The sequence below is a fragment of the Quercus robur genome, chromosome 2, assembly GCF_932294415.1.
Source record: "Quercus robur chromosome 2, dhQueRobu3.1, whole genome shotgun sequence".
Lineage (NCBI taxonomy): Eukaryota > Viridiplantae > Streptophyta > Magnoliopsida > Fagales > Fagaceae > Quercus > Quercus robur.
In genome coordinates this window covers 40361838-40373941 of record NC_065535.1, presented here as the reverse complement: position 1 = coordinate 40373941, position 12104 = coordinate 40361838, and positions in this window count along the sequence as shown.

The following is a 12104-nucleotide window of genomic DNA, read 5'->3' as shown; positions in this document are numbered from 1 at the left end:
TGACAACAGCTGAGGTGGACATTTGATCCACGTAGGCGGCGAACTCGAGTTCGTTGGACTCAATTTAAGAACTCGAGTTCTTTGGACTCAGTTTAAGAACTCGAGGTGTTGTTTGGTTTAAGTGTTTTCACCATCCAATACTCAGTTTTCATCACCCAATTTCTGAATTTTGCGGGCCCCACAGAGACTTGCTTTGTTTGGATGAGTTTCCTAACTCAATTTCCGTGACTCAATTCTCAAAAAATTGAGTTTGAGTCACGGAAATTGAAAACAACTTTCATTTGTTTTCAATTTCTGAAAAATGAGTGACGGTGGCAATAATGTAAATACATGCATTTTTGTGGGACCCGTGTCAGAGACAAGTCCTAAGCACCAACGACTTTTTCTCTTTCTCTCTTTCCCCTTTCTCTTTCTTCTTTCCCCTTTCTCCTTCTCCCAGCAACAAACCAACATTTCTTCATAAATTTTTTACTCTTTTCTCTCTTGTCTATCTGTACTTTTCCCTTTGCATCTCACGTTAAATGAAGAATTAAATGAAGATCGCTCAGAATACGATCTGGTCGAAGTCTTGGGGACCTAGACCGTCCCACCCGGAAAAGACTCTACGGGTCGCCCGGAACGCTCTAAAGAGAGCTCCGCATTTGATTCCTATCTTCAACCATTGCTACATTCCTTGTAACCCATCTTTAGCCGGGAACCCGATTTTCTTCATGGACGAGAATCAGATCTTTTGTTGCGGTTTGGATTTATTCGATTTCTTTGAGCGCGAGTCTCTGTTCCGGAGCTCCGAGTTGTCTGATCCTCAAATTCTTAAAAGGCAAAGATCCGTGAGCGAGAAATCGGCCGATTCGTTGTCCAATTTCTCACGGAGAAGTCTGGACCAAGGTGGATCTGCCGGAGCAAGGACACCGAGATGGGTGGAGTTCTGGAGCGACGCAGCTGTAGACCGGTGCCGGAGAAACTCATCATCGTTGTTGTCTTCATCTCTGGAGAGATTCTTTGAGATGCCTAGGTCCGAAATGCCAAAATGGGTTGAGGATTTGTGGTGTGGGTTTGGATTTGATTTGGGCATAAGGTCTGTATTTGTGATTTTTGATTTGGGTATTTGTGGGTTTTGATTTTAATATCTGTGGGTACCTATGAGTTTATGTTTGTATTCATTTGTGTTTGTATGTTTATGATGGTTTGGCCGTAGGTTTGGGATAGGATTGTTCTTGTTGATGTGTGTGTACATGAGAAATGAAAGAGAAAGAGGACAGCTTCACTGAGAGTAACAAGGCAATGGTGACTGAAGGGGAAGAAAATGAAATGAAAAGAGTGAGGGTGAGGCGGGTAGGCTAACAGAACTTATGACATGTTGCTCAGGCATGGGTCCCACAAAAAGTAAAAAAAATTAAGTGATGAGAAACTGAAAAAATATGCCAAACAGGTGGGGTAGGAAATTTGGGTATTTTAAGTGATGAGTGATGAGTGATGAGTGATGAGTAATAAGTGATGGATGATGAAAACTGAATGATGAGTGATGAGTGACCATTTTTTTTAAACCAAACAAGCCCTGAGTCTCCTGGACTCAATTTAGCTTAAATGGAAACCAAGCCTTTTGAACTCAATTTTCCTTCAGCCCTGCACGTGATCACTCAAAACACTCACATCACTCAAACACTCTCAGAGATGAGGGCTTGTTTGGTAGGCCATTTCAAGCAACTTTTAGAGCATTTTAAACACACTAACACACATTTTCATACACTTTTTCACCCACACGTATATCAAAAACACTCAAACTCCTCTACCAAACACCTCCCAAACACTCAAACTGCACTGTCTCACTCAAAACACTTACATCACTCAAACACTCTCATAGATTTGATAACGTCTTAAAATGTATACATGTTATATATTTATGTGGGCGTTATCTCCTTATTACTATGCTTAATTTGTATAATTAAGCCATAATTTGCATTAGTCCCTATTATTTATCTTTACTTAATTTCTTGAATAAGATGATGTCATTCATTATGTGTAATTTTCTACTTTCAGGAAATCATGTGAGAAAGATGAGTTTACAGGAATTTGTGAGATAATGGAAGCCAAACTAGAATTAAAGTGGAGTTAAAGGACTATACTTAAATGTCTAAGGAGGTGCAACTGGAGTGCTTGGATCATCTACCATGATTGGAAGCTTCAAATAAGGAAAAAAATCAAAGAGGCAAAATCTGAAAAGCAAAAATCTAATTTGAGTATTGATCAGTATTTTGGGCATATCTCTCTCCTCAAAAATCCAATTGACACAAGGCCAGATGGGTTAGAACCATGACTTAAATATCTACAACTTTCCATTTTTGAATTTTCCAAAATTCTCAATTTTTAAAGGCCAAAATTAACTCACAAGTTACTACTGTAAACTTGGGCGGAAATTAAAATAGTAAAAGTTTTATTTTCTTTGGACACTGAAACATTAGGATTTTGAAGGGAGGCTGGGTAGAACGAATTTTGGAGAGAAAACCTTGTATTTTTCTTTCTCTAATGGCAGCCTAAACTCTTTGCTAGGGCTAAGGGTTATGTTTCTTCTATACGGTATGAATATTCAATGTGATTCTTTCTAGAATTTTATCAACAACATATTTGATTGTTCAATTAGATTTCTTTTGATGTATTAGTTCAATCATGTTTTTCTTATTGTTTAGATGAATTTCTAATAGTTTCAAATAGAAATCAGTTTTTAAAGTGAATGGATTTTTCTGAAAACTTTGCTAACTGCATTATTAATCGAGGTTATCATGCGTTCTTGAATTGTCTCAGTTCAACCAAATCATAAATTTTTAATTGTATAAGAACAATCAATTATGAAATAGATATTTTTTTAGATTACAAAGAATTTCATATCAATATAAGGAAACACCCTAATACCCTAGTGTAGGGACACAATTATTCACGACCCAAAAATGACATTGGGCTCGTATGTAGAGGGTCCGAACAATATAATTTGTAGAGTGTGGACTTGAAAGGCTGGACCTTGGTCACTGGACAGCGGTCTAGTCGTGGTTTTTATGGAAGCTCATATGAAGGTTGGCCTGGCGCAAATGACAAAACCTTTCTTCAATGTCACCTATAGGGTTTTTGTCCTCGGACCCTGTCCGAGGAGCTTAGTGTTCTTCTCCTCCGTTTTTTAGGGTCTCTCCCTCTGGGGGGATCCCTTTCCCCATTGGTTCTTCTTCCATTTTATACTAGTGGTTACTTCCCTTTCAACGTCCACGTGTAAGTTTTACTTTCTGGAATGGAGACTTATTCTATCAGCCCATACCTAAAGTGGTTGGGAGTAGACGTAAAAGTTGAAGAGCATGGGCCTGTCAAACGCAGAGTTCTTTATTACAGCATTGGCAGCTTTTTCACTTGTCTTGTCCCTGCATTAAACTCGTCCTTCTTCTTTAGGTGTCTTGTGGGATATTGAGCGTGAGATCGTCCTCAGCCACATCCTTGGGCCTTTTTAGGGCTTTCATTACGCGTTCTTGGCAATAGGTCTCCTCGGCCTGGGCCTTGGGCCCTATTGTAAAGTGGACCGGGACCACAAATTCCCCGGCCCCACAATAGCCCCTCAAAATCCTACTGCCCGACCTCATGGTTGGGGGAGGAGGGTTTTGGTGATGTTAGGCCCAAACAATGGCTTGCCCAGCTCTGCACTTCATTAATATTGGGGTTTATCCATTTGCATGGGAGGTGCACTGAATTATGAGACATCCCTCCAGATTTACTCCCACGGCGTCCTCGACGTTTCAGTGCTCGAGGCGCGCCTTCACGAGGATATTCAAATCTTATGGTTGTGGTCGGTGTTGGAAATTGAGCCAAAACCATCTTGTCTGTAGCATTTCTTGGAAACCTGCATAAATTAAATACCACCAATTTGCCCTTTATATAGGCAGGATAGGAGGTTACTCCCTTTACATATAAACCCCTCGGCTCCTTCAAATTCATAATCCTTCATCCATACTCACAGTCTTCAGCTCCAGTGCAATCCTCCCTTAGAGCAATATGTTCGAGGCACGAGTGGGGGTGAAAGAACCACACCCGCTCTAGAGGCACCAGATCCTTCCGAGATTCACGATGGTGCGGTCTGGACGGGGGAGACACAAGCTCAAGACAATCCTCCGTTTTTACAAGGTGGGGGTGATATCTCCACCTCTTTCAGTCAAAATCCAAAGCAGGTACTGGTCGCATCAGATTCTTGGTGCGACAACAGTAGGGTTTCCCGTCGTCAGTGCCATCCGCTCTATCGCGAGCGTGGCTAACATGGAGGCTCATCAACTTCCTGTGTGGCCACTTGCGAATACCCCGCTCCCTGCACTTTTTCTTCAAAGGTGCTAGACCCACGTTAGGTTCTTTTGCTGCCTGAGTTATGGGCATGTAAAAGTACTGAGGAATGGTTTCCTTAAATAACATTTTGGAACTGCTGCATCTCTCTTCTCTGCACCTCTTGTTCTGCTTTTTCTTCATTCCCTTGTATATTTTCTTTTTGCTTATGTAGTTAGTTTTTAGTATAAGCTTATTCAAGCTCTTTCATTGTACGTTGTACTATTTCTTTATTTTAATAAAAGATGAATATGTTTCCTTCTAAATACTTTTCTTTTCTGCAGCAATTACTTTGTGAATGGGTGTACTACATGTGTATTTTCCTTTAATGATACTTAGGGCAGGAAACCTTGTAACAAAAAGTTATTAATTTGAACTTATCGACATTATCAAATATAATAATGCTAACCCACAGTAGATTAAACTTATGAGACTAACCGAGATAACAGCTGAGTGCTCCGTAATGCTCGTGAGGCAGCCGTCCGAGAATGAGAAACTCAAAATAAACCATCCGAGAGGGTTGTCGAGTAGTGAGGGACTTTGGCCGTGTTTTTGATAACACCTGGCCCCATCACAATCGCATTAGTTCCCTTGGTATTGAGGATCCGAGGATAAAATGGGGATTCCATTCGGTCTAGGGATTAACCCAACTATTAATGGGTAACTCCTCCATGGGGTAGAGTCTGAGGGTCATACAATGTCCAGAACCTTTATTTTTTCTTTCAGGTAGTTGGTTTCCCCATAGGCTTGAGTCCGAGGACCATACAAGGCCTTGGTTCTGTCCAAAACTTTTTGTTTTTTTTTTCTTTCAAGTAGTTGGTTTCCCTATAGGCTTGAGTCCGAGGACCATACAAGGCCTTGGTTCTGTCCAAAACTTTTGTTTTTTCTTTCAAGTAGTTGGTTTCCCCATAGGCTTGAGTCCGAGGACCATACAAGGCCTTGGTTCTGTCCAAAACTTTTGTTTTTTCTTTCAAATAGTTGGTTTCCCCATAGGCTTAAGTCCGAGGACCATACAAGGCCTTAGTTCTGTCCAAAACTTTTATTTTTTTTTTCTTTCAAGTAGTTGGTTTCCCCATAGGCTTAAGTCCAAGGACCATACAAGGCCTTGGTTCTGTCCAAAACTTCTGTTTTTTTTTTTTTTCTTTCAAGTAGTTGGTTTCCCCATAGGCTTGAGTTCGAGGACCATACAAAGCCTTGGTTCTGTCCAAAACTTTTGTTTTTTCTTTCAAGTAGTTGGTTTCCCCATAAGCTTGAGTCCGAGGACCATACAAGGCCTTGGTTCTGTCCAAAACTTTTGTTTTTTCTTTCTTTCAAGTAGTTGGTTTCCCCATAGGCTTGAGTCCGAGGACCATACAAGGCCTTGGTTCTGTCCAAAACTTTTGTTTTTTTTTTTTTGTTTCAAGTAGTTGGTTTCCCCATAGGCTTAAGTCCAAGAACCATACAAGGCCTTGGTTTTGTCCAAAACTCTTTTTTTTTCTTTCAAGTAGTTGGTTTCCCCATAGGCTTGAGTCCGAGGACCATACAAGGTCTTGGTTCTGTCCAAAACTTTTGTTTTTTTTTTTTCTTTCAAGTAGTTGGTTTCCTCATAGGCTTGAGTCCGAGGACCATATAAGGCCTTGGTTCTGTCCAAAACTTTTGTTTTTTGTTTTTGTTTTTTATTTTTATTTTTTAAGTAGTTGGTTTCCCCATAGGCTTGAGTCTGAGGACCATACAAGGTCTTGGTTCTGTCCAAAACTTGTATTTTTTCTTTTAAGTAGTTTTTTTTTTTTCAAAGACTAGCGCCTCGACCAAGGTGGGGGGCGTTAGCTTGACGTTGGAAGCCCCTAGAGCTGCCCGTGCCATTGACACTACGAGGCGTAGCCCCTAACGGAAATTTATGTCGGGACAACAACAGCGTGTTGCTGGAAATGGAGGAGTTTTCGCAGACCCTTATTTGACAGAGGCTTGACTCCGCCACCACTTGTGCCAACGCGCAAGCCTTCCCACAGACGACGCCAATTGTAGGGACACGATTATTCACGACTCAAAAATGACATTGGGCTCGTATGTAAAGGGCCCGAACAATATAATTTGTAGAGTGTGGACTTGAAAGGCTGGACCTTGGTCACTGGACAGCGGTTTAGTCGTGGTTTTTATGGACGCTCATACGAAGGTTGGCCTGGCGCAAATGATAAAACCTTTCTTCAGTGTCACCTATAGGGTTTTTGTCCTCGGACCCCATCCGAGGAGCTTAGTGTTCTTCTCCTCCGTTTTTTAGGGCCTCTCCCTCTGGGGGGATCCCCTTCCCCATTGGTTCTTCTTCCCTTTTATACTAGTGGTTATTTCCCTTTCAACGTCCACGTGTAAGTTTTACTTTCTGGGATGGAGACTTGTCCTATCAGCCCATACCTAAAGTGGTTGGGAGTAGATGTAAAAGTTAAAGAGTATGGTGAAGAGCATGGGCCTGTCAGATGCAGAGTTCTTTATTACAGCATTAGCAGCTTTTTCACTTGTCTTGTCCCTGCATTAAACTCGTCCTTCTTCTTTAGGTGTCTTGTGGGATATTGAGCATGAGATCGTCCTTGGCCACATCCTTGGGCCTTTTTAGGGCTTTCATTACGCGTTCTCGGCAATAGGTCTCCTCGGCCTAGGCCTTGGGCCCTAATGTAAAGTGGGCCGGGACCACAAATTCCCCGGCCCCACACCTAGTATTTACATTATTAGTTTAAATCAGTTTTTATTATTATTGTTGTTAACAATCACCAAGCAAAAGTATTTTTTTTCTTCACCCAAATTGTTATTTAATTATATCGTCCTTCTTCTTTAGGTGTCTTGTGGGATATTGAGCGTGAGATCGTCCTTGGCCACATCCTTGGGCCTTTTTAGGGCTTTCATTACGCGTTCTCGGCAATAGGTCTCCTCGGCCTAGGCCTTGGGCCCTAATGTAAAGTGGGCCGGGACCACAAATTCCCCGGCCCCACACCTAGTATTTACATTATTAGTTTAAATCAGTTTTTATTATTATTGTTGTTAACAATCACCAAGCAAAAGTATTTTTTTTCTTCACCCAAATTGTTATTTAATTATATTGTCTTTGAATTTACCCTGCTCCTTGTGGTTCGACCTCAATACTTCGAGAATTATATTGCTATGATCTCCTAACTTTGGAGTGAGCAAGCAAGATTCAAACACTCAAACCCCCTCACTCTCACTCTTCACTTCACGGTCTCTCTCACTCTCACGATCTCTCTTAGTCTCATTCACTCACCCACACTTCAAACTTCCATCTCATCTCACTCTTCAAACTTCAAAGACCCATCGCTCCACCTCTATTCGTCACTCCGCTGCTTCGCCTTTGTTTGTCGCTCCGTCACTCTCCATCTCTGTATTTTGGGTGGCTTCGCTGATAGGAACTCCACGTCTATCACAAGTAAGGACTCTCTCTCTCTCTCTCTCTCTTTCCATAGTGTTTGCTTGGTGTTTGGGTTCTGAGAAAATATGGCAAAACCGACAAATTTTGATTTCTTTGTATTTCATTTATATTATACAATGTCCCATATTGATTATTTGTGATAATGTTTATTAATAGCACTTTAAAGGTTGCCCCTTTTTTCTGTTTCTCTACTTATTTGCGATACTTGAGCTAATATGGTTTTTGAGGTTTCTTACTTTTATTATTATTTTTTCATTGTCATTTGAAACAAGGAGAAAATTGGCATGTAATACCAATTTTCAAACATATTTGTTAGTTAGCAAGTTTCCAAACTTATTAGCAAACTAACATCTTGAGTCTCTTAAACTCAAGTTCACTATAGCAACTCGAGTCTTGGAAATTTGATTTCCACGTGGAGATCAAGTATTAAAAACTCAAGTTCCTCAAAACAAAACTAAAAGAACAAAATTCACGAACAACTTTAGCTCCTCATGCGTGAGCTTCAAGTCTCACTTTCACTTCAATTTCTCACAGGACCATATAGCATCTCACCTTCAAATCCTTCACATCTTCACCAGCAAGACCAAACCCAAACCTAACAAACGCACCGATTGGAACCTACAAAACCAAACCCAACAAACATGCCGATCGGAACCTGGAAAACCAAACCCAACAAACGCACCACCACCTCATCCCGATCCCGTCGCCTAGGTTTACCGCTTGGGTTCAATCCGAGCCGCCACCTGGAGCCTGGGTTTGTTGCTTCGCGTTATTGTTTTGATCTCACTGGGTTTGTTGCTTCGTGATTCTATTTTAATCTCTTTGGGTGTTGTGGTTTTTGTTTTGATCTTAATGTTTCTATTTTTGTTTTAGGGAAATTGAGTGTTAAAGAGTCGAGTTCACATGGAACTCAAGTTTGTGAGAGTCGAGTTGCTATAGTGAAATCGAGTCTAAGAAACTCAAGATGTTAGTTTGCTAATTAGTTTGAAAACGATGCTAACTAACGAATATGTTTGAAAATGAGTGTTATATGCCAATTTTCTCCTTTGAAACAATGAAGCATGTATTTGTGCTACCAAAACTAATTAATAAATCATTGGGTGTTTTTTCATGACAGACAAAAAAAAAAAAAAAAAAAAAAAAAAACATTGAGCACATTTAATCACGAACCCCTCATCAATCAGAAGATTCAATAGCTTGTGATCAAAACCAAGTCATAAATTTGAAAGGTGCTCATGTGAGCTATAAACACAAAAATTAGTTTTTTTTTTTAATCGATTTTGTTGTTTTTCATTGTTAGCCTCAATCTAAATACTGTTTTGTGTTCTGTGTGATAATATAGCAATTAGAGGTACCTTGTTATCGCTATTGCTGGACCCATCCTACTTTCATTGCATGTGATGATTAGTCCCATGTCTGTGAAAGCAAGCTTCTTGATAGTCCTCCTATAGCTTGCCTTTGAATTCTCCTTCTATAGACTAGCTACTGAAAACTTGGAGCATGTGATAGTTTCTCCATATATCTAATGGAAACTAGAACAGGGATTTTAAATCATCACCATATATATGTAGCTTCTGTCAGTTTTATCGAGGGTTTAGATGTTTACTTTTGGATAGGATAAAATGGCAGAAAAGAAAATATGTGGCTGACCCTAAGTAGTTTGCTGAGTATCCATAGTTGATCTCAAGATTTTGGGACTAAGGTTTGATCGTTATTCTTGTTTGATGTTTACTTTTGGGATGGGTCTTGGTCATGTGTATCATAGTTTTATGTCTTTGGATTTCAGAAACTATCAATCTTAATTGTTCTCAGCAGAAGTGAAGTTCTAAAAATTGTTTCTGGGAAAATACGCGTTGTAAAAATGGGAATTCCAAACATCTTGGTGGTTATTGGCCGCTTTTGACAAAGGTTCGAGGAAGAGACAAATTGGAATATAATGAGTTATGAGGATAAGGAGACTAGAAATTTATATATTTTTCTTGCTTTTTAAGAAGAAAAGAGGAAATATATATTAAGGGGAGAGAGAGAGAGAGAGAGAGAGGTCAGTGTTCTAGTTTTGACTATTTTTGGTTTTGATAATTAATCACCGAATATATTGAGTGGTTAAAAATTTAACAGGAGGTCCCCCAACTTCTCTCCTAATTAAAGAAAGAAGGGTGAGGGGTTGGGATGTCAGAATTGGGTTTCATAATGAGCATAATAAACATAAAAGAGTTCGGTGTTAGAATTGTGTTGCAAATTAAGTTTTCTTTCTTTAATCTTAACATAAAGTTTTGCTTTTACAATTGTTGGCAGCATACTGAGTTTTTTTATATGTATATTTATTCCCTATGATTGATTGTCATACTTATCGTTTGTGCAAGAAATTAGGCTATACATTGAGATCCTTGCTAATTTATCTTGAACATGTGCTTATATTACTCTTAACTCCCTAAACTTTGTGCAGCATTGTTGTCATTGCTGCTGAGGAGGTTAATGAGTTTGGTCCTGGTCCCATGAATCATTCGGTGTTAAGGTTTATAAAAGAACATCAATTGTCCGCTGTTTGAGAAGGCGAGGTAAAATTAAAATCGACCGCCTACTGAATTTCTATATTCTCTTCTTATCCTTTTACATTATGTTGATTTTTTTTATCATTTCTAAAATTCTAAGTTTGTCAATGGTATTACTAGCTTTGAATGTATAGTCATGCCCATTAGTTGGGTTAAGTTAGATTGGTTGACTGTTGCACACCCTTACATAAAGGTTACACAGATTCATGCACATCACTAATTGGGCCTTTATAGCCCATCAAAACTAGTGGTAAATTAGATAGGGTTATATTGGGTGCAAAGCCCACATATCATGTATTCTTCAATGACAGTGGCTCAGTGCAACAAAAAAATTTATTAAAAAACATGTCGAATTCAATTCATTTTCTATTTCTAGTAAAGGATAAAAAAACCATGGACATGAAGAAAAAAAATAAATAAATAAATGGGCAAATTACATATACTTTATACTCTTCCCATTACTTGTCAAAGTCTCTAAGATGGGATTGAAAAAAGGAATAGTTGACATGTTAGAAATTTTCACAAAGGTCTAGTTGAAATTAAGCTCTATGGGTCCCCATTTGGTCATTCCCCACTTCAAAAATTTATAAAAGTAAAATGGGAGCAACTTGCGTCAGTTTTGGAAAAGATTATGGTCACTCCAAATTCCACACAAGATTAGACACTTTGCATGGAGAGCAACCCATGATATTTTGTTGACAAAATCGAATCTGGTATGTAGGAATGTTTTGGGTGCAGTACATGTGAAGAATGTGGGCGAGCTTCAGAATCTTTGTTTCATCTCTTCTGGGAGTGTACTAAAGTTAAGGAAACTTGGAGTTTTTCTTCACTCTTCCCTCTGCTGTCAATGACTCACTTTAGAAGTTTTTTGAATTTCTATGGCATGTTCTAATGGATGCTCAATGGGGAATGGAGGATTCAGGGCTGGCAATGACAATTGTTTGGGCATTATGGACAAACAGGAATGAAGTGCGTCATGGAAAACAAAGAAAGGCTGGTATGAGTTTCCTTAGTTGGTGCAAAAATTATTTGGATGAGTACTGGAATGTGTCTTGTTTTTCATCGAAAATTTTTGCAATGCAAGCATCTCACTACTTGGAAGCAAAGTGATCTCCACCTAAATACCCTCTTTATAAGATTAATGTTGATGGTGCAGTCTTCTCATCTCAAAAAGCTGCTGATATTGCTGTGGTAGTCAGGGACCATGAGGGGAATTTCATTGTTGGTTTAAGTAAGATCCATGCTCCTTTGGGTGCTGTTGAAGTTGAAGCTAAGGCATTTGAAGTTGACACCTTTTTTGCGAAGGAAGTGGGCATTAGAGAATTCATATTGGAAGGGGATTCTGTCGTAACAGTCCAAGCTTTAAAAGAAGTGTCACGTGCTCCATCTTCTATTGCTTTTGTGATTTATGGATCTCTAACTAAATGTCATGAATTTCGAAAGGTTGGTTTCACTCATGTTCGACGACAAGGCAATAGGCCTGCTCATTTGTTAGCTAAACATGCATTAGGTGTGGTTGATTTCTTTGCTTGGATTGAAGAGTTTCCTTATTTCTTAGAACAAACTCTTATTCATGATGTTTCTGTACCTTTAAGCTTCGTTTGTTTTGATGTAAAATATGTTCAAATGTAAAATATTTTTCATGTAAATATTTTACTGTAAAATATTTGCAAGTTTTTGGCAAGTGTTGTAACCTAAATATTGCAAATATAAATCGGCCACCACTAGCTACCACATACCTAGCCACCACCAACAATTGAAAAATATACCCACTGTAATCCCATTCCATCAGCCAC